The 22,556-nt window shown below is 40.2% G+C and overlaps 1 protein-coding gene across 11 annotated transcripts in view; it reads right to left on the bottom strand.

The window, feature by feature from the left end:
* FHIT (fragile histidine triad diadenosine triphosphatase) overlaps window positions 1–22,556 on the bottom strand; it is a 1,510,123-nt gene that overhangs the window by 193,681 nt on the left and 1,293,886 nt on the right. The window lies entirely within an intron of this gene.

The following is a 22,556-nucleotide window of genomic DNA, read 5'->3' on the forward strand; positions in this document are numbered from 1 at the left end:
TACAAGCATGACCCACTGTGCCTGGCTTCCTAGTTCTCTATAGGAGTCTCTAGGTTGTCCTGCCTGAAAGATTCTGATAGTTCAGCTAGTTTCAACCAGAATGCTGAACCCATTATTTTGAGCATGAACCTGCTCTCCTGTTATATTACTAAGAAAAACAAGGTATTCCATTAAATCTGTGGGCACATCCTCAAAAGCACATAGTTTTGCCGAGATCTTACACCTGACAATGGAAGTGCTTGCACGATGCAGGTAGTAAAGCGGAAAATAGGAATCAGGAAGCTGATCAGGAACCAGCTCAGGGCTTTGAAAAGGAGAAGGCCAGTGAGCGCCCACCATTTGCAGGTTGACAGAGTCAATTTTTTTTTAAACCTGGGCTCAAAGAGAGATTAGGCAGCTGGATGGCGAGCAGACTAAAAAATATGTTCACCTTTAAATAAATCAGCAACGAAATTGGAGGAGGATTACACCTCAGGGACAAAAGAGGAAGAAGAACATGAATACCTGCTTTACTTGAAATGCCTCCCTTCTCCCAGCCTTTCCTGCATGGAGTATGACAAGAGAGGCCCTTGGCAACCTTCACTTTAATTAGAATCATTAACTGCAAATGGAAATAAGAACAACTCAACTCTCCTTGTCTAATTACAGGGGCTACCTTACTCCTGTCTGTAAAAGGCACCAATATTGTCCATGAGGCCCTGGCATGAAGACTTTGCTACTCTCTCAAGTACGAAGAACAGCCTTGGAGTGGAAGAAAGAACATATTTGACTCTACCATGGAAATTCTTCTATACCTCAACATCATTCCTTCATCATACTCACATCCTGGCTTGACAGAACTTACGTATCCCTGAAAGCCAAAGGCAGCTTAAGGGACAGGATAGTGGAGAAAAATGCAGCCCTGGAACTAGACTCCTTGTGCGTGCATCCTCATCACACCACTGACTGCTACCTGGAGCAAATTACTTCATATCTCCAGATTCCAGTTTCCTCATCTGTAAGAAAGGCACAACACCACTGTCTACATCTCATCATAGTTTTTCCCGACAATTAATAATACATTACATAAAATAAATCTTTAATAAAGTCCTAGGACTCAGTACTAGGTACTGTCTAAATACTAGCTATGATTTAACATTTTTATTGGTCAATTTTTAGAAACACTTGTTTTGAGATTATGGATTCAAAGGAAGGTACAAAATAGTACAGAAAGATCCCTGGTAGTGTACTCTTCATCTAGTTTCTCAAAGTACTATGCTGACATAGTATATAAAATATAACATACCTATAGTACAATATCAAACCCAGGACATTGACATTGGTACAGGGCGTGTGTATAGTTAGTTCAATGCCATTTTATCTCATGTGGAGATTGGTATAACTACCACTGTGCTCAAGATACAGAACAAATCCATTACCACCCAAATCACCATTGTAATCCTTTAGGGAGGCACTCCTGCTCCTTCTCCTCCATCCATTACAAGACTGTCAACCACACAACCACTAATCTGTTCTCCACCTCCATACTTTCGTTTATTTTTCTTGAATGGTGCAATAATAGGCTGCCCTTTATTAAACATTTTTTTCTTTTTTTTAATTTAAACTTTTATTTTAGGTTCAAGAGTTTAAGCGCAAGTTTGTTATATAGGGAAATTGTAAGTCACAGGGGTTTTGTATAAATATTTTTTCATCACCCAGGTAACAGGCATAGTACCCAATGGGTAATTCTTTGATCCTGACCCTTCACCCATCTTCTACTCTCAAATACGTCCTGGTGTCTACTGTTCCTTTCTCTGTATCCAAGTGTACTAAATGTTTAGCTCCCACTTATAAGTGGGAATATGCAGTATTTGGTTTTCTGTTCCTATGTTAATTTGCTTAGGATAATAGCCTTCAGCTCCATAAATGTTGCTGCAAAGGACAGGATCTCATTCTTTTTTGTGGCTGCATAGTACTCCATGGTGCATATTTAGTACATTTTCTTTGTCCAGTCTACCTTGGATGGGCTTTTAGGTTGATTATATGCCTTTGCTATTATGAAAACTACTGCAATGAATATGTCTATGTATGTGTCTTTATGGTAGAATGATTTATTTTCCTTTGTGTATATACTCAGCACTGGGATTGCTGGGCTGAATAGTAGTTCTGTTTTAAGTTGAGAAATTGCCAAACAACTTTCCACAATGGCTGAGCTAGTTTACATTCCCACAAGCAGTGTATAAGCAGTCCCCTTTCTCCACAACCTCACCACTACCTGCTATTTTTTGACTTGTTAGTAATAGCCATTCTGAATGGTATGAGATGGTATCTTATTGTGTTTTTGATTTACATTTCTCTAATGATTAGTGATGTTGAGCATTTTTTCATCTGCTTGTTGGCCTCATGTATGTCTTCTTTTAAGAAATATCTGTTCATGTCCTTTGCCAACTTTTAAATAGGGTTGTTTTTTGCTTGTTAATTTATTTAAATTCCTTATAGAGTCTGAATCTTATACTTTTGTCAGATGCATAGTTTGCAAATATTTTCTCCCATTCTCTAGGTTGTCTGTTTACTCTGTTGATAGTTTCTTTTGCTGTGCATAAGCTCTGTAGCTTAATTAGGTTCCATTTGTCTTTTTTTTTTTTTTTGGTCACAATTGCTTTTGGCATCTTTGTCATGAAATATTTTCCAGAGACCGTGTACAGAATGGTATTTCCTAAGTTATCTTCCAGAGTTTCTACATTTAAGTCTTTAGTAGTTTTAGGTTTTACATTTAAGTCTTTAATCCATCTTGAGTTTATTTTTGCATATATTAAAAGGAAGAGGTCCAGTTTCAGTCTTCTGCATATGGCTAGTCAGTTATTCAAGCACCATTTATTGAAAAGGGAGTCCTTTCCCCTTTTGGTCAGCTTTGTTGAAGATCAGATGGTTGTAGGTTTGCAGCTTTATTTCTGGGCTCTCTATTCTGTTCCATTGGTGAGTCTGGTTTTGTACCAGTACCATGCTGTTTTGGCTACTGTAGCCTTGTAGTGTAGTTTGAAGTCAGATAATGTGATGCCTCCAGCTTCACTTTTTGCTTAGGACTGCTTTGGCTATTCTGGCTCTTTTTAGATTCCATATGAATTTTAGAATAAATTTTTCTAATTCTGTGAGAAGTCACGTTGGTAGTTTGATAGGAACAGGACAGAATCTATAAATTGCTTTGGGCAGTGTGGCCATTTTAACAGTATTGATTCTTCCTATCCCTGAGCATGGAATGTTTCTCCATTTGTGTTGTCTCTGATTTCTTTCAGGAGTGTTTTATAATTCTCAAAGTAAAGATCTTTCACCTCCATGGTTAGATGTATTAGGTATTTTTCTGTGTGTGTTTGACTATTGTGAATGGGACTGCATTCTTGATTTGGCTCTCACCTTGAATACTGTTGGTGTATAGAAAAAGCTACTAATTTTTTACATTGATTTTGTATTCTGAAACCTTGCTGAAGTTGTTTATCAAATTAAAGAGCTTTTGGACAGAGACTACAGGGTTTCCCAGGTATAAAATCATATCATTTCCAACAGATGGTTTAACTTCCTGTCTTGCTATTTATATGCCTTTTATTTCTTTCTCTTGACTGATTGCTCTGGCTAGGACTTCCAGTACTATGTTGAAAAGGAGTGGTGAGAGTGGGCATCCTTGTTTTATTACAGTTCTCAAGGGGAATGCTTCCAGCTTTTGCTCATTTGGTATGATGTTGGCTATGGATTTGTCATTATTATTTTGAGGTAAGTTCATTCTTCTAATACCTAGTTTGTTGAGGATTTTTAACAAGAAGGATGTCTAATTTTATCAAAAGGCTTTTCTACATCTATTGAGATAATCATGTGGTTTTTGTTTTTAGTTCTGTTTTTGTGATGAATCACATTTATTGATTTGTATATATTGAGTCAACCTTGCATGCCAGGGATAAAGCCTACTTGATCATAGTGGATTAGCTTTTTGATGTGCTGCTGGATTCAGTTTGCTAGTATTTGGTTGAGGATTTTTATATCTATGTTCGTCAAAGATAATGGCCTGAACTTTTCTATTTTTATTGTGTCTCTGCCAGATTTTGGTATCAGAAAAATGCTGGCATCATAGAAGGAGTTAGGGAGAAGATCCTCCTCCTACATTTTTCAGAATAGTTTCAGTGGGAATAGTACCAGCTCCTCTTTGTATGTCTAGTAGAATTTGGCTGTGAATCTGTCTGGTCCATGGCTTTTTCTAGTTGTTGGGCAATTTATTACTGATTCAATTTTGGAATTGTTATTGGTCTGTTCAGGGTTTCCATTTCTTCCTGGTTCAATCTTAAGAGGTTGCATATTTCCAGAAATTTATCCACTTCTTCTATGTTTTCTAATTTGTGTGCATAGAAGTAGTAGTAATAGTCTCTGAGGAGTTTTTTTGGTATTTCTGGGGGGTTGGTGGTAATGTCCCCTTTGTCATTTCTAACTTTGTTTATTTGAATCTTCTTTTTTCCTTATTAGTCTAGCTAGTGGTCTATGAATCTGATTAATTTTTTCAAAGACCCAATTTATGGTTTTGTTGATCTTTTGTATGGTTTTCCATGTCTTAATTTCATTCAGTTTAGCTCCGATTTTATTTGATGCTCTGAGGGTTTGATTATGGTATAAGAGGTTCAGTTGATGAGCTTCATTTCTGGAAGATTTCAGGGGGCCAAGGCTCAGCTCAGCACTCCTGGGGGAGTATGCTGCAACCCTGGGGGGCTGGTACCAGTCCCCCAGCTTTGTTCTCTGTCCCTCAAGGTTAAGAACCTGCTGTGCTGGAGGGGCACAGGTGCTCCCCATCTTCTGGAAACAACACTCTGACAGAGGAAGCTGGCCAAAGCACTTCACTGGGGCAGTGGCAGCAGGATCCATGCTTACTAGCATGTGCTGGCAACAGTGGCAGAATGGTGGGTGTATGCCAGTTTTGTTTTTTTGAAAATCTATATAAAAGAATCCTGTATTATCTGACCTTTTAAAGTGGGCTTTTGTCATTTAACATTAATGCCCTTGAGATCCATACAAGCTGTTTTGTGTATTAATAGTTTGTTCCTTTTTATTGCTGGGTAATATTCTATGGTATAGATGTACCACTGTTTGTTTAACCATTCACCTGCTGAAGAACCTTTTGGCTGTGTCCAGTTTTCAGCTACTATAAATTAAACTACCTATGAACATTCATTCATGTATAGATTTTTGTGTACACATAGGTTTCCCTTTCTCTGGGATAAATGCCCTTGGGTGCAATTGTTGGGTCCCATGATAAGTATATGTTTAGTTTTTAAGAAATCACTCGGCCAGGCACAGTGGATCACACATGTAATCCCAGCACTTTGGGAGGCCAACGTGGGTAGATCATAAGGTCAGGACATCGAGGCCATCCTGGCCAACATAGTGAAACCCCGTCTCCACTAAAAATACAAAAAAAAAAAAAAAAAAATTAGCCAGGCATAGTGGCATAGCCTATAGTCCCAGCTACTTGGGAGGCTGAGTTAGGAGATTTGCTTGAATTTGGGAGGTGGAGGTTGCAGTGAGCTGAGATCATGCCACTGCACTCCAGCCTGGGCAACAGAGTGAGGCTCTGTCTAAAAAAAATAAAAATAAAAAATAAAAAATAAATAAATCACTATTTTCCAGAGTAGTAGTTGTCTTCTATATTTCCATCAGAGAGATTTGGTTTCTGTTACCCTCACCAGCATCTGGTGTTGTCATTTTAAAAATTTTATCTGTCCTAATGTATGCAGTGATAACTCCTCATGGCCTTAATTTGCATTTCCCTATGGGCTGGTGATGTTGAGTATCTTTTCATGTGCTACGTGCCACCCTTTATTATCTTCAGTGAAATGTCTATTTATGTCTTTTGTCCACTCTAATTGTATTGTTCATTTTTTCTATCATAAAGTTTTTTTTTCCCCACAGTTCCATGAATACTATAGACTTTTTTTCCTTTTTCAACTTTTATTTTAGACTCGGGGGAAGGTGTGCAGGTTTGTTACCTGAGTAAAGGTAACTACTGTGTGAAGCTAAGGTGTGGGGGATGAATGATCCTGTCACCCAGGCAGTGAGCGTAGGACCTAACAGTTAGTTTTTCAATCCTTACCTCCTCTTCCTCTCCCACTACTCAAGTAATCCATAGTCTATATTGTTACCATCTTTATGTCCATGAGTACCTCATGTTTAGCTCCCTTTTGTGAGAACACCCATATACCAGAGTTTTGAGAATTCATTGTATCTTCTAGATATGAGTCCTTCATCAGTAACTTTTTAAGTTTCAGAGATCCTCTCTCATTCCCTTCAACTACGAGTCATCTCTTCTTTCCCTAACTTCTTTACAAATTTTCACATAGGACCTTTTATCCTGTCTATCTTGAGTCTGCCATAGATGGCCCTCCCTAACTGCCTCACTCATCTATGAACAGGCTCTACTTCTGATTTGTCGTCACTCAGTGTCTTGCTAACATTTGGGCACCTATCTGGCATTCCACTAATGTCCACCAAGTGACTGAATCAACTATACCTGGATTTTCATTCAGTTACTATAAGACTTCAGCCTAAAGCAAAAGCCACGGTTACCACGGATACACAGGCTTGGGATAGATATGTATCCTAAGCATTTAATACTTTGGAAAGGATAACTAATTATAAAAAGAAATACACACACTCAGATGTGTTAGTGATTAATTTCTTCTCAGCTACCACACTTCTAGCTAACGCTGTGACACACTAACGTTTATTGAGGAGTTTCTATTTACGCCAACCTGGGGCTCACATTTGGCTAATTAAGAACACATACATTTTAGAACTTGTGATCTGTGGGCTGTGTTTACATATGAACATCATATTCAATACACAGGCAATTGTTTAGCACCTCTAACCTATTTCTAGCCTTATATTTAATTAGTGAGAATTGCTGATGGGGAACGCAGGGTACGACTTTGCATTAAACAAACAGCTATCCTCCTTACAAATCACAACAACAATGCATAATTAAATAATGAGCTACCTGAGCTTTATTCAGTCTTTCTTCCAAAGGAATTAAATCTCTAATGAGGACCAGGCCTCAGGAGGAATTGCAGAAGGAACAGAGGTAAGGAGACATAGGGGTCAATTCTAGCCCTGCTTCCTGGCCTTTCTGGGTCTTAATGTCCTTATTGTGAGATGAGGAAATGAATACTCCTCCCTGGCTCCCCATCCTTCTCTTCTTCTCTCTGGTATGGATGTTCTAAAGATCAGATGCAATAACAGAGGCAAATCTCTTTGCTAAAGTAAAGCACAATATAAAATATAAGAATTGTCACTGCTGTGAGTTAAGAGGATTTCATTATTTTTACACTGGAGAAGAAAAACAATTGCCATTAAACAGGTTCTCCATGACCTGTCCCCATCTCTTCCCTGCCCTCATCACCTGTCCTTCCTCTCCCTGTTCACATGTACCAGCCACCTGACCTTGCTTTGCTCCTTCCCATCATATGAGGCACATGCCAGCCTTGGGCAAATCCCCCTCCTCATCAAAGCCTTTCCATGACCGATCCTCCAATTGAAACTATCACTCACTCCCCTCTTATATCACTTCTTTTAATACAGTCAGAGTACTTGCCACTGTCTAAAAAAACTGTTTATTTGTTTACTTGTTTTCTTTTCTTTTCTGCTTTTCCTACTACTCTCTCCTGCTTTTCCTACTACTCTCCACCAGAATCAGGAGCAGTAAACTCAATGGCTCTGTCTTACTTCCATGCTACAAACTCAGGTGAGTTCACTGTAGCCTCCAGGAGGGAAATGTACATTATGTTCTCTGGGACAAAGCTCCCAGGCAACAGGCAAAAATGTTCCTTTTATTCTACACAACTTTGGAAAACACCTCTGAATCTAACGTTGAGAGCCATCATCCTTATGCTGAGTACACAAGAGCTCCCAGGATTCTACAGCCCATAAATGAGACAATTTGACAAGAGTCACTAGTGGTGACCACAGTAATAGTATTAGGATGAACCATATGAAATCACTGAGATTCACTGTTTTGGCCCTAACCACTTTCATATGGTTTGGCATAGTAACAACAATGGCAGCAGGAGCCCTTGCTACATGCCAGGCTTTGTATTAAGGCTTTAACAGATACTAGTTCATTCATTTCCCACCACAATCTTATAACCTAAGTATTAATTACCTATGTGTTATGCATGGAAACAGCAAGGCTTAGGAAGGTTAAGGGATTTTTCCAGAGGAGAGCTGGTAACATCAGGTCACAAACTTAACCCTGTATTATCCTGGAAGAGCTAATGTGTGTTCCCTTCCTAGGGACCACCATGAACTCACCTGGGTTCTGTGCACGGAAATAACACAGAAATGGAAGTTGCTGTTTTTTGCTTTATTGCCTCCACGACTTTGTAGCCATTGCTGTTGACTGGGAATCTCTAAATTACACCAACACTCAGGGTCATCTGAGTTGACAACTTTCATGGACATGGCCACTACTCCCAAGAAAAAAATAAGTTGGAGGTAAAATGGGGTATAAAACTATCTTCTAGCACTTTCTGCTAATTGTCTTTTACCCAGACAAGGAACTCTGAAGGACTCTGACATCAGCTTGCGATGCCTCAGCTACCTCTGTCCTTTGGCCATCTCTGACCCTTCAGCCAACTTGGGACCCTCAGTCCTGGTAAGAGATCATCAGGCCTTGTGCCCCCCGCCCACCCCACCATCTTGGTGAGCTGACTCTTTCTTGCTCACACCATACCTAAGTTCCCAATAGAACTTTAGGGCATCTGAGATCCCACACAGGCCTCCCCACTGCTGGGATCAATGATCACCATCTCATGGAAAGCCTCTTCATTGAGATATCCCCAGTTACATCACCCCACCAGCCCAGCATTCTCCTGGCTCACCTCTCTCCAGCCACAGAATTGGCATCTCACAGCTGAGAAATGGGATTGGTCTTCTCCTCTCTCCATGTCTCTGAAAACATCACTCAACCACCTTGGCTCAATAGTCTCCTGCTTCAACCAGTGCCACTGAGCATGCCAATCTCTTTTTGTCATGTTGACATCATGTGTGGCCTCGATTTGCCTCCCCCAAATTCCTCCTAGGATGGCCCTTCTCACAGCCTTGATCTCATCCTGGGCACCTACAGGGGTACTGAGAATGGTCCCTCCCACAGCTTTGACTGAAAGTTCTTGGATTCCTTCTATATCCAGTGAATTTCACTGCCTTCTACTTTAGCTACTTAGTATTGCGGATGTTTGAATTTTTTGGACACTGGATTTTTTTCATCGTATAAATGATTTCACCTCCCAAATCTGACATCATGTAACACCTCTTTCCTGAACAACCTGCTGAGTTTGTCTATAAGACCACCCACATTGTGCATTAAGTTCACCAGGTATAAAACATAGGTTGCCATTGCACCACCAAAGCCAGTATCCCAGACACAGTGGGTTGGAGACCCTCGGGACATGCAGACATCTCCCCACTCCTAGTCAGCCATCTGACTCTGTGGAGTCTCCTCCCTCTCTTGTTACCATTCCTCAGTTGTGCCAATGAGACACGCCACTTCCAGGCACTCACCTCCCCCGACCAAAGCTAGAGGCATGGCCTTTCAATGATCTCGGCTTGTGGTCTCACCATAGAGTCTATATGCCACATTCCTGCTCAACATCTAGAGGTGTCACTTCAAGCTACCCTCCCATTATAGGGTATTAAGCTCTGAAGTTAGCCAGTAAGGGGGAAAACATGGTTAAACCACTCTGGAAAGATCCCTTAAACTGACCAACCTTCAACAAATCTGAAAAGTCTAATTTCTCTTTCTTGGAACCAAGCACTGGTTCTGCATTTGAACACAAGTTGGAGTCCTGGTTAGGATTTGGAGGGCTAGAGGGTGCAAAAACGTCCTTATCCATTAGGGTCACACTCATCACAGCAAGATGCTCCCCTTGTGGACAGCTGTGTGGGACGGCAGCCAGTGAAGAGGATACTAGCCACTCTGAAGCCTACGTTCCTTGAGTAGAATGGTCCACAATCTAAATCTAGGGGTTCACTCCTTCTCTCCCTCTGCATTTGTCTCTCTTTCCATGTCTGCTTGTGTCTGTCTCTCCACCCCCCGAAGTGTGTGTCTGGGTGTTTCTCTCTGAATCTTGGTCCCCTAGTGTATGTTGTGTCTGTCTTTATGTACGTATCTGTGTGTACCTGGCTCTGTGTCTCTCTCAGCATGTTACTGTGTTTCCATGTGTGTAAGGGTAAATCTCCCCTGTCTCTATCTCTTCTTGTCTTTCTCTGCATCTGTCCCTGTCTCTACGTGTGTACCTCTTTCTTGGTTTCTCTGTGGCTGTCTCTCTGTTTCTCTCTCGGTCTTGATGTCTCTCTGTGTGAGTGTCTCTCTCTCCTTATGACTGTCTTCATGTGTGCACTGGGTCCTTGTGTGCATGTCCTCCTCCTCCAGTGAATGTCTCCCTATGCACACATTTCTTGAGGTGTAGGGTTCTGCAAAACACTTAGAGTTGACCCATTTCAAATATGTTAGCCACACATGATTCCCTGCCAGGTATGCCAGCGCTGCCCTCTTCTCCATTGCCAAGCAGACGCCTACCTTGGTCCAAACACTTGCAGACATATTTTTAGCAAGGTATCTTTCCTCGTTTTTCCCCAACAAAACTCATGCTGTAGGAATCTCCAACATATACAATGAAAGAGTATTGAGCTGCCATAGATAAATTAAGTACTGTGCTCAGCCTCCCCCTCAGCACCAAGAGGCCAAACAGAATCTAAAACCACTGCTGACACCAAGCACACCAAACCTTTCCAGCCTCTGCAACTGGCATTCTCTGCATGTCAAAAATCTCTGAATCATTCTGGGTCAAGCACACATGCCTCCATTCACAAAGGTTCTGCAAACAGGTAGCATCCTGTACCCCGAGTGTGTGCCTGGTACCTACTGGTGTAGCCCCTTCACATTGAGAGGTCCTGATGCCTGTGGTGTGAGTCAGATTGAGTGTGTTAATGGAATGTTCTGCTTTCAAGGCCAAACTGCATAAGCAGAGCCCATCCTTTTCCCTTCTTTTGTGCCCAGATGGGAGGAATTTGTGAAACTGTTGTATTCCAGTGTCAATGCTCAAGTTGGGAAATGGCTCAATCAAGAAATGGCAGTTTAACTTGAAGAGTGCAAAGGAAAAGAACAGGGAGAAAACCAACACTGGAAGCAAATCAGAAGCCCAGAAACCTTCATGGGCACTTGCACTATTGTTTACAGCCACAATAATCATGTAAGGGAACCCAGCATTTTTCAGAGGTTATTTTGTTCTGTTTTTTTTTTTTTTTTTTTTCCAAATGTGTGTTTGTATTGCTTTGTTTAAATATAGGCCTGATTCATTCAGGCTTGGGTCTGAAGATCCCAGGCTTTCAGAACTCAACAAAGCTTCCATCATTTGCAAATAATTCAACTCAACAAATATCATTTGAGAAAATCTCTGTGCTAGTGCTTCTTGTAGAGACACAATGAAGGAAAAATCACAGTCCCTGCTCTTTGGAGACAAAAAACTTAGGGGAAAACACACACACCTCTCAACTCTCACCTAAGGAGTGCTGTGCAAAGTGCTGAAGGAGATGGAGACTCCTCTCCTGGGAAAATCTGCAATTCGAAACTCAAAAGAAGATGAGGCTAAGGGCCCTCCAGGTGGAGGAACAGCCTGAGTAAATGCCTAGAAAGGAATGGCACATAGTAGGCACTTGCAATCAAAGCTTTCCTAATGAATGCATGTTGAACATGTTCCAGAAAACTCAAGGCCAGAGTAGCATTGAGAAGTAGAGGTGTTTCAGGGCTTCCTTTTAGACATTTCTTATACTGAAGGTTTCAGAATGCTAGGAGGGACCAGGGAGATGGTTTATTCCAACTGGTTTCTTTTGAAAATGAAGAAACCAAAAACCCAAGCTTACATGCTAGGGCCAGGAATGAGATGAGAACTCAGAACTGTTCCAGAAGGTAATCACTTTGAATTTAAATGCCTACTCTTCTGCTCCCAATTTAAGGAACTAAAACAAAATCAGCAGTATTGTTTGCTAGTTTTCTGTGAATCATTCAGACCCTGGAGAAGCCAGCTTCACTTTTGAAAGCTGAGCTGATCCACTTACAACTGTGTGGCTAGGTTCCCATTACTGAGACTCAGTCTTCACAACCATAATACAGGAAAAACAACAGTAGCTATCGTACAGCGTAGTTATAAAGACTCAGTGAGATCATGTACAAAAATCGCTCTTAACAAGGTCATCAGTGACCTTCACTTTGCCAAACTCAATGGACATTTTTTGCCCCCATCTCACTAGACCTCTGGGCAGTGGCATCTGACACAAAGGGGCTGCTCCTTCCCCAAAACACCCTGGCACCGGCTCCTGGGATAGCCTTCTTTCCTGCTATTCTTTCTTTCTGGATGTTCCTTGGTCTCCATTGCCAAGTCCTCTTCTATCCAATTTCTAAATGTTGGCAAACTGCAAGAGCTCAATTCTATATCCTCTTATCTTCCCCAGCAACACACTTTTCTCATTGAACCCATTCAGCCCCTCTGCTTTACATACCATCCAAATGTTGATGGCACACACTTTTATATCCCTAGCTCCCACTTCTCCGCTGGTTGTCAGACTCAAATATCAAACTACCTGCTTGAGATCTCCATGTGGAAGTCACAGAAGAGTCTCAACCCAATATGTCAAAAACTGAACTCTCCATTGCCCCATTCCCAAACTTAGTTTTTCCTCACCTGCTTAAATGGTATTGATACTCACCCATGACTTAAGCCAGAAATCTAAGAGTCATTCACAGCACCTCCTTTCCCCCTCTCCCAACATCTGCCATCAGGTCCTAAATTTCACTTGTGAAATATATGTTAACCGTATACATTTTTCTTTATTTCTACCACCAGCACTGTCTCTCATCTGAATGATGGCAATCACCTCCTAAATCCACTCCTGTATCTCCACAGTCAGTTCTCTGCCCAGCAACCGGCATGGTGTGTAACAAATGAAACTGATTCCAGTACTCTGTGTTCCATCCATCAGTGGCTTCCTCTTGTTCATAGAATAAAGGATGAAACCTGAAATACTTCTTCAAAGTTCTCCAGGATCTACTCACAAAAATCCTCTGGCACAGCTCTCTTCTTCTATCATTTGGCTGCATTTCTACTTGCCTATTTTTCATACTCGGAACAATCATGCTTTTTGTAGAGCCAGGGCCCTCACATGTGTTGCTCAGGTCTTTAGTCAGCAAACTCTTCTTCCTTAATCTAGTGGTTAAAAGCCCCAGCTCTGGAGTCAAACTGACAGGGGCTGGGTGACTAAAGACAGTCTTCTGGCCAGGCATGGTGGCTCACATCTGTAATCCCAGCACACAGCCTCCCAGGAGGATCACCTGAGCCCAGGAGTTTGAGACCAGCCTGGGCAACAAAGCAAGACCTATTTCTCAAAAAAGAAAAAAAGAAAAAAGGCCGGGCATGGTGCCTCACACCTGTAATCTCAGCACTTTGGGAGGCCGAGGCGGGCAGATCATGAGGTCAAGAGATCGAGACCATCCTGGCCAACATGGTGAAACCTCATCTCTACTAAAAATACAAAAATTAGCTGGGCTTGGTGGTGTGCACCTATAGTCCCAGCTACTTGGGAGGCTGAACCAGGAGAATTGCTTGAACCCAGGAGGGAGAGGTTACCATGAGCCGAGATCGCGCCACTGCACTCCAGCCTGGTGACAGAACAAGACTGTCTCCAACAATAAAAAAAGGACAAGCTCCTTAGTAAAACTATGTGTCTTACTTTAATCATCTGTAAAACGGGGATAAGAACAGTAGCCACCTCACATAGTGGTGAATATTCAATAAAACAAAATGTGTGAAGCACTGAAACTAGCACCTGGCAGAAGAAAAACACTCAGTAAACATTATTGTCAAAAATCCCTATCATCCTTTAGTTCTCAGCTTAAATGTTTCTGCTTAAAGCACTCTCCATTACTCTAACCCTCAGTTTTAATCCATTTTATTTCCTAGTGCTAATCTAAATTGGTCATCAAATATTTCTTTTGAGACTTATTGTCCATTTCTGTCGCTCAAATTACACTCTACAGAACAGGGACTTTGTCTGTGTTTCCTTCAGTCCTGGAAACCTGGCAGAGGAGCTGAGGCACTGAGCTTTACAGGCTGAGTTCTGTGACCCTGTGATTATTATGTTGAAGCCCTCATCCCCAGTACCTCTCAATGTGACTTTAATTGGAGGCAGGGGCTTTAAAGAGGAAAGTAAGTTAAAGTGAGACCATCAAGTTAAAATTATGCCCTAATTCAGTCTCTCTGGTGTATGTATAAGAAGAGAGGGAATTTGGATACACAAAGAGAAACCAGGGGTGTGCATTCAAGAGAAAAGATTGTGTGAAGATAGAGCAAGAAGGTGGCTAGCTGGATGCCCACAAGAGGGGCCTCAGGGGAAACCAACCCTGCTGACACCTTGGTCTTTGGCTTCCAGCCTCCAGAACGGTGAGAAAATAAATTTCTTTTGTTTACATCACCTAATCTGTAGCATTTTTGTTATATCTACCATAAAAACTAATGCAGTCACTAAAGATTGATGGGTGAATGGATGAATGTGTCAACCCAGTGCTCAGCACAAGGAAAGTGTGCACAAAGGTTGACTCCTATTCCTGAAATAATGATGATGAATGTAATAACGTCTCAGGAGCAAATCTAACCAATGCACATTGACCAAGTCACTGAGAAAAATATGTCTCAGTGGCACTTACAGTGCTTTTCACCTGTAATGCTGAAGTGAAATGTGATTAGCTATGAAGATCTGAGACCTTCCTTTGGGAGCCAGCACATACTACTCTATGACTTCTGTTTACTTAATTTGTACATGTTGGAACTTGACTGTTTTATGGTAGACTCTTGGCTATATAACATGGAACACTAGACATTTCCATACTCAGTAAACAAATATTTCTCAGACATGAGAGCAAAACTAGAAATGAGAATATTAGATTAATACTTCCAAAATAACAGCCTCATTGTTTTAATCAACATGTCCTTGAACATGTTTGAATGTGTGTGTAAGCGCGTGGGAATGTGAGCTACATGTGTATTTTTCCACTGAAGGTGACCATATCATATGCAATAGCAGGATCTCAAATGAGATATTCAGCATAGGTAGCCATTTCATCCACATCTACCAACTGTCCTCAAATTAAAGCCCTTCTCTAGCTGGAACATGTATCTGTCACTGGAAAGTAGGCAGTGTTGAAAATCATGACAAAATTGGCACATATCTTGATAGTAGCATCATCTTTTCTGTGGCAGTCCCCAGTAATAGAGCTTCATCTAATTCAGCAAATTATTAGCTCATAATAAGAAACAGCATGTGTCATCATTCTTTTAATAGATCTGGGAATTAATACACATGATTCCTATAAAAGGACTGTATAAAAAAAATCACCAAGTTGATTATTGCATAATGAGGTCTCACTCAAATGGCATAGGCTATGGCAGAAAGGTAGGCAATTTCTCTTTTGAAAAAAAACTCTCCATCTTACAGACTGATTCTCTCCTGAGGAAGAAAAAACATAATGAAGTGCTATAATTAGGTATCTCACATGTAAGGGAAGATAACAAAATCAGGAACAGCAAATAGGTTTTTACTGAGTGTCAACTCCATTCAATTAGCTGCAGCTACCTAGAGGGTTGTATTAAGAAGTCCGAGGTCGACAGTAAACAATGCCTTGGTGAAATAATGATGTTGGCTAGGGTTGCAAAATGATGAGTAGATGGCCGCTATGTAATTTCTACTCTGAAATAGATGTCACTGAAGTCTCTTCCGGCGCCAACCTTCTATGGCTCTCTCCTTTTTTCTCCTCTTCCCTCACTCTTGCTCTTGGAGTTGGGATGAATAAGTTAGCATCTCCTGAGAATCCCAACTTTCTCCTCTTATATAAAGTGGTCAGGCTCAGTTTTCAGTATCAGGATTCAAAGCAGCAACTTCTGTCATTACAATCATGTATCGTTTTGGTATAGGCATTGAAAAGCGGTACTAGGGTGCTGACTGTCACTTAAGTAATTAGACTAAACTATAATAAACAAGAAGAGATCACTGCTGGAGACCCACATTTGTTAATGACCTCCAGGGTCCTCTCCCCTGGCAAGAGATAGACAGATGAGGTACCAGGAGTGCAGGCCTCCTTGCACGTATAATGACAACAGCCAGACAATAACACAACAAAAATGGTCCCATGTCCTGTTCTGTGTGTATCGAGAGAGTGATGACAATCATCATTACCACCAGAACTACCAAATTTCCTCTCCAGTTCTTTGATGCTTCTCAATCATTGTCGGAGCTACCCTTTAAAGATGTCTCACCATGAACGGTTACTGTGACAAGATACTAAGAAGAGAGTGTTTCATTTAACCACTTCTATCACTACCCCTATGAGACATGATTGCCTTTACTTGACAGGAAAATGAGGTTCAGGGAGTTAAATGTATGTAGAAGATTTTAGCAAGAATATTCTGACTTGAAATCTATGTTCTTAATGATTTAGGATACTAGCTCACACCTCAAAGCATGAAGCATGTGGCAATACTATAGGAGGTAAGAGATCTCATGACAGGAAACTCGGGTTATTCATTCATTCATCCATCTAGTCATTCATCCATGCATATATCCATCTCTCCACTCAGTCACTGTGTCAACAGATATTTACCATGTAACTATCTCTGTACTTGGTACTGGGGCAGAGGTGAGCAAAACAGATAAAGCCCCTGGCCTCACAGTGTTCACAGTCTAATGAAAGCACAAACATCAATCAGTGACATTACTGTGCAATCACAAATTGAGATAATACTTGAAAGGAAAGTAATGGGAGCCTATGACAAAGATCTGGATTTGGGGTAGGGTCAGATTTAAGAAAATGAGACCTGAGATCTGAACTGATAGGCAAGTTGACATTAATTAGGTGGAAGGCAGGTGAAAGAATGGGGCTAGAGAACTAATAAGGAGATAATAACATATGTAGAGGTTCATGGAGGAAGGGAACATAAAGTTTTCAAGGAGCTGTGAGCCAGAGCACATCGAGCAGGTCAATGAGGGAAAGAGTGGTATGAGAAAAACCTGGAAAGGCAGAGAGGAGGTGGACAATATTAAGGTGCATAGGGTGGCAGTGGAAACCATTGAAAAATTTGAGAGACAGGAAGACAGTGGGTGGAGGAAAGGGGACAACTGTGATTGTTCAGACTTCAGTGACCACAGACAATACAGGGAGCATGGTGAGATCAGAATGGAGATGCAGCAACCTGTAACAGGTCACTTAGTTCAGATCAGAGACACTTGGTAGCTTTGATTAGGTGATGGTGGTAGAGATGAGCACAAATGGACGGATTTAAGAAATACTGTGGGGGAAAATCTAAAGCACTTACTGATAAATTGGATTTGGGAAGATGAGGAAGCAGGAGGCAAGGATAATCCCTAGATTTCTGACCTGACCAGTTAGATGTTGCTACTCACTGGCTGGAAACTTCACAAGGTGGCCTTGTTGACTTTGGAATACCTTTTGGGCATCCTAGTGGAGTGGCCTAAAAGGGAGTTAGGTTTTACATGTTAGGAGTTCAGAAAAGAGGTCTAGGGTGGAGACATTATCTTGACAGTCAGTTTTATAGCTAGAAATGGTTGAGGCTTTGGGATAAATAGAGAAGGGGTACTTTGGAAAACAATGTTCATGGAAAGCAATAAACATGCTCATCAATCACTATATTCTTCTAATACACTTCTTCCTTTTGTTATGAGTATCTGCATCTTTCTTCCTCTTGCCTTTCAATAAAAGCTTCTATTTTTATTTACCCTTCCCTTGGTTCTAATTTTTAAAAGTATTTTGCATATCTGTTTTATACTATGTATCCCTATAGCCACTCCAACTTTTGTAGAATAAGGAGAGAGGACCAATTACTAGTTTTCAGAAGATCCACATGAGACTCCAAATGGTCAAATTATCCTGACAGCGAACCCAGCAAGGAATAGGTTAAATTTGAATAGTGCACTCAAAAGAACTATCTTTGAGACTCCAAGACGATTCTTGATTCATTCATTTCGTGAAAGCCAAAATGTCTGAAACTGGTTTGCAGATGAGGGGACTGAATCCTGAATTTGAGGCCTAAAGAATTTCCCAATGTTCAGCCTTATGGTGGATTAAATTTACCATGAGTAATTGGAGGATTCAAAGCTGCTAGGAACACTAGCTATTAGGGCCATTTTTCTCATCTTCGATCTTACTGCTTGACTGATTCATAGCTGGAACTGCTAGGCCGTTATGAAAATGGAAATGCAGAGATGAAGCAGTTCCCAATGTCAAAAACTTCCAGGGACATGTAAATACAATACACGTACCAAGTAATAAGTTTAATTACTTAATTATTAGATACTAAGCACTAAAGTTTAACTAACACCTGGTTCCATAAGGAAAAAAATACTTCATTTCACTGTACTTATAGCTCTTTATTATGCCTTTTGTATTATCTGAAATCCACTGGGGTACAGGAAAAAAACTCCTGCAGCTAGCTCAGTGTCTGTCCAAATGGCCACCCACTTTTGTGCTTGAAACCCAGGGCCCCAGTGGTGTAGGCATCTCTGGGGAATCTCCTGGTCTGTGGGTTGTGAAGACCATGGGAAAAGCGTGGTATCTGGGCTGGAGGGCACCATTCCTCAAGGCACGGTCCCACACGGCTTCCCTTGGCTAGGGGAGGGAGTTCCCTGACCCCTTGTGCTTCCCAAGTGAGGCGACACCCCACCCTGCTTCATCTCGCCCCCTGTGGGCTGCACCCACTGTCTAACCAGTCCCAGTGAGATGAGCCAGGTACCTCAGTTGGAAATGCAGAAATCACCTGCCTTCTGCATTGATCTCGCTGGAAGCTGTAGCCCAGAGCTGTTCCTATTCGGCCATCTTGACAGCCACCACCCCATTTTTCAATTTTTTTTATGACAGGCTAACTGTGGGCTTCCTAAGAGACATGAGAGTAGCATCCTTCCCCTACAATCCTCAGGCCTAGCATGGTGTCTGGCATGTAACAAATAAATCAATGCACCCTCTCAAGGAATCCTCAAAATACAGCAGAATCATTCTAGAAAACAATTCATTTTGATTAAAAAAATGAACACCATAGAGATGTTCCGTTGGAAGACTTTTGAACCAAAACATTTAATTCGCCAGTCCTGACCATATCTATAACCAAAGGAACTATGTCTTTAATGTATTTTTCTTGAAAGCCAGTTCATATGGTTGAGAGAGCTTATAAGGAATATTAAAATAGGGAAAATATAATCAGCCTTCTGTTTTTGAGCAAAAGTGCTATCAACTAGAGATAGGGCTCTTGGAAAATACTTTATACTGCCTGTTCTCAGTTTTTTTCTTCTTAAGAGCTACTTCATTTCATTGTTCAAAGTTTAGTGAGAGCCAAAAGAAAATACAATCTATTTACAATAAACCTATACTCTCCAGAATCACCTTAATTTATTTCTGCTAACTCTAAGCATAAATCAAAAGTTCTGAAAAGCAAAAGGGCCTAAAGAGGAAATATGTCATTTGTGTAGTTTTGGGAGGGGAGGGAGTCTGTTAGGAAAGATAAATTATTATTGTCCTAAGCAAAAGGACAGCTAATGAATTCCTAAATGACAGAGTTTAATCCTCAGGCTTGTTGACTACAAGGTTATAGAGCTTTCTTCCTTTCCATTGTTAAGGAGATATTTAAATGTAAACATCTTTTCTAACCTTGGAAGGAAACTGATGGAAAACAGTGAGTATTTTCTTGGTGCAATTTAAATATTAAATTCAAACTTAAAGCAATTGTTCACACATGCATTTGCTAGCTCAAGAACACAAACATAATCTGTGGGAATGAGGATCACATAAATGAAATAATAATAGAACAACTGAATCCATCAATTTTTCTAGCATATATACACTAAGCAAATTGTTTGCACTTTGCATAGGATTCAGCATTGCCAATATTTTATTTCTAATAAGCCAGGTATAATAAAAAAAGGAAAATGTATTGGCCAGGTGCGGTGGCCCACGCCTGTAATCCCAGCACTTTGGGAGGCCAAAGCGGGCAGATTACGAGGTCAGGAGATACAGACCATCCTGGCTAACACGGTGAAACCCCATCTCTACCAAAAATACAAAAAAAAAAAAAAAAATTTGCTGGGCATGGTGGCAGGCGCCTGCAGTCCCCAGCTACTTGGGAGGCTGAGGCAGGAGAATGGCATGAACCCAGGAGGTGGAGTTGCAGTGAGCCGAGATCACACCACTGCACTCCAGCCTGGGTGACAGAGCGAGACTCCATCTCAAAAAATAAAAATAAAAATTAAAAAAAAAAAAGAAAAGAAAAATGTATTGTTAGTCTTAAATGTTTTCTGATTTTAAATTGAGTCGAAAACTCAAGGCTTAAGTTCATTTAACGTCCAAGTCTGAATTCTAAAGGTTAAATACTAGTACCGTTAGTTCCTCAAATTATTCACTTGTTTTTTTTTTTTTTTGTCACATGAGAGGGAGAAGGAGGAGGAGAGAGAGAGAGACAGAAAGAGATATCACAGAATTAGGACTTGAATCTCATTCAGTGGATAGGGATGAGAAGAAAAATGAACATTCACAGAGCGCCTAACATGTTTCACGTATCCAAGTATCACATCAGGAACTTTCATACTTATGATTTCATTTATTCCTAAAAATTAAGTAACTAAGTTTCAGAAAAATAAAGTGACTTCCTAAAGATAATTCAGTGACTGAGTGGTGGAATCCCAGTTTTGAAGATAGATCTCTTTGACTCCAAGAAGAATTCTCAATCCATAAAGCTTTACTACAAATTAGGGAAAATGCCTTATCTTTAAAATAGCGTGTGAATAAATAAATGAATAAAGTTTCCATGGGGACATAGGCAGCAAATTAACAGAACACAATTTAAAATGTTGGATGTAAACTAATAAACAGATGCATGTCACTAAAACGTCACATTTTTCATCGTAATACTGTACTATCTGTTGGCAAAGACCTCAGTAAAGCCGTTTTTATACAACAGAAGCACAGCTGGCTAAAAACAGAACAAATGTGGTCAACCAACTAAAATTTTCAATTCGTTCAATGCCAAGAATCTGCATGGAATGACGTTTTAAATAAAACAACCTGAAAGTAAGCTGACCCATAACAATTTGGTTTTTATCTTTAATAACTTTAAATTTTTGGTTAATGTCTCTATAAACAGCTTACATATTATTCAGGGTAAAGGCTCAAATATATTATACTAAAATTGCTTTTAGACCCAGAAAATTCCTTTGCATGGAGGTATGAAAAAGGAACATTTGAAATTAGCTTGAAATTTGGGTGTATTTCAGATATGACATGCCGTTCATATTCATGTGTTTCTATTCCCCATGAACAATGGGCTGCGTGGGCCAGTATCAATCATCCATTAATCCAGCACTTTCCATACTACCTATTAGTTAATAAAGTACATTGACATCCATTACCCCATGTGATGGGATATTTAACACACTTCCAGAACATAGAATAAAAATAAAGGGGTTTATACTTTACCTAGAAGGCTAGTGACTTAAGAATTTTGGTGGGAAGTTTCATCCACTAGAGGAAAAGTCTTATGATTATGTGGAAATTATTTATCACACGTCCCCAACAAACCCTACAACATCACAATAGACAAACAGTGGTGCTCAAATAGTGAACATTATGGAAATAAGGGAGAACATACATCTCTACCCATTCCCAGTAGTTTTGAACTTTGGTATTTATAAAATTAATTTCATGATGCTGCACATAAATCTTAATTCTAGTGTGCATAAACAGAAAAAAGCAAGTTGTATAATTATTCTGTGTTGTTATTTTTAAAAGCCCTATATATCAAACCAAAACAAATCATTATAATCCCACCAATGTGAATATCATTAGGCTCAGCATCTTAAACTCAGCATGATATCCATCAGGCCATAAATTTGAAGGAAAATATTCAATAGCAGTTTCATAAATCATATTAACATTAGGAGAAAATCTATTATAGCACAGTCTTATTCAAGGGAAAATCATGTTCATAGGAATTAAAAAAACAAACAAACACTTGTGGCCCTCTGCTCTATGATCCTTAAATTTTAGGAAATAACTAATTATCGGAGAGTTTTAAGGCATGTAAATCAGAGAGTTAGCAAAACAATGGTTATATTATGACAGGAATCAATAGCATGCATTTTTATTAAAACATTACTTTCTAAATTTGTAGGGCTTTAAATTGTCTAGCAGAACACAGCTTGAAGTATGATATATGGATGGAGGTACATAGAAAATATAGTGTATGGGAAATACAGACTCCACTCAGGAGATATATCTGATTTAAACACATGCATATATATGTGACAATATATATCTAATTATATACTAAATCTCACAGAACTACATAAACATCTTCTTGCTTGCTTTCTGTAGTTTCTTTAAGAGAATATTATTTAAGAGGTGACAAGTTTCTTCTTGTTGTTGAGCAACTTGAATTACTTAGTTT

The sequence above is a fragment of the Gorilla gorilla genome, chromosome 2 (genome assembly GCF_029281585.2).
Source record: "Gorilla gorilla gorilla isolate KB3781 chromosome 2, NHGRI_mGorGor1-v2.1_pri, whole genome shotgun sequence".
Classification (NCBI taxonomy): Eukaryota; Metazoa; Chordata; class Mammalia; order Primates; family Hominidae; genus Gorilla; species Gorilla gorilla.